Source organism: Neopelma chrysocephalum, unplaced genomic scaffold, assembly GCF_003984885.1.
Source record: "Neopelma chrysocephalum unplaced genomic scaffold, ASM398488v2 Primary Assembly neopelma1_96933, whole genome shotgun sequence".
In the NCBI taxonomy this organism is placed as follows: Eukaryota; Metazoa; Chordata; class Aves; order Passeriformes; family Pipridae; genus Neopelma; species Neopelma chrysocephalum.
In genome coordinates, this window is record NW_020925576.1 from 444 (window position 1) to 1,497 (window position 1,054).

Consider the following 1,054-nt stretch of genomic DNA (forward strand, 5'->3'; position numbering starts at 1 on the left):
TCCTTGTTCAGAGCAGGATGTTTACTTCAGGTCCAGCTCTAGAAACTATATTCTAGCTTCAGCCCCAGAGGAGCTATCCCAGCGTATGGGGATAGGGGTGGAAGTGGAATCACTGAGGGGCTGGCACAGTGGTTCTCCAGGTGTAGTGCTGAGGGGTCAGCACTTGGGACTCACTGTGTCCTCTTTTCTTGGCAGCAGCCATTGGAGAAGACAGAAGAGGCATCGTGTAGGACAACGAGGCCAGAGTGAGTGAGCAGAGGAGTGGCCTCAGGCTGGAGAGGGGCAAGAGAAAGGCAATGTGGGCAAAGGGACCTCCCTGTTTTCACCAGGTAACCTGCAGGGTTGTAAAATACTTCAGATGCATTTGCTGCGCATCCATACGGACAGGCTGCGAGCACAGGGAAAAAGTCTCACCTTAGAATGGTGACATGAAATCTCCTTCTATTAACCATCACGCATTTCTTAGTACGTAAAATCTACTTAATGAAAACCAAAACATCAAACAGTGGATCGATCAAGTTGTGCCCTGGCTGCAGCAGATGCCTGACTGCACTCAGCAAACGGAAGGTGCCTCTGGGGACCAGTGGGTACTCTGGATGCTAACGCTGTCAGAGCTCAAAATCTAAGCTCTCAACAGAGAGATCTGAAGAAGTTGCAGGAAAAGAAACTGCTTTCTGGTTCCTTCAGCTTCAGGAAGCCACAGTGGCAGATGGCCAAATGTGCAGTCAGTTGGCTGCAAGACCTTTAACTCATCAGACCAACAGTTACTGCAGAAAGAAAAATAAAAATCTATCAGAGGAAGTTGTTCACAGATAAAAGTTCCATGCAAGTTTCTTTATGCTGTTCCTTCAGTTTTAACTCCATTACAAGTGATTCCAAACCTTCTGTTTCTGCAGGTCTCATTCATTCGCGTTGCTTCTCCTCTGGCATTTCATCCGCGTCCTGCACAAAGTTTCTGAAGGCTGGTTCTTCATGACTCTCCTCAGTCACTGGGGGAAGAAACGACAGTTCAGCGCTATTTCAGTACTTGTTCTACTTGTGTTACTGAAAAAAA

The 1,054-nt window shown here is 47.3% G+C and overlaps 1 long non-coding RNA gene across 1 annotated transcript; it reads right to left on the reverse strand.

Annotated features, from left to right (window-relative positions):
- Positions 1 to 462: 462 nt before the first annotated feature.
- LOC113960892 lies at positions 463 to 938 on the reverse strand. The gene is made up of 2 exons (XR_003532133.1): positions 882 to 938; positions 463 to 767 (listed from the first exon to the last, which is right to left on the reverse strand). It is a non-coding gene; the product is annotated as an uncharacterized LOC113960892 (long non-coding RNA).
- Positions 939 to 1,054: the final 116 nt, after the last annotated feature.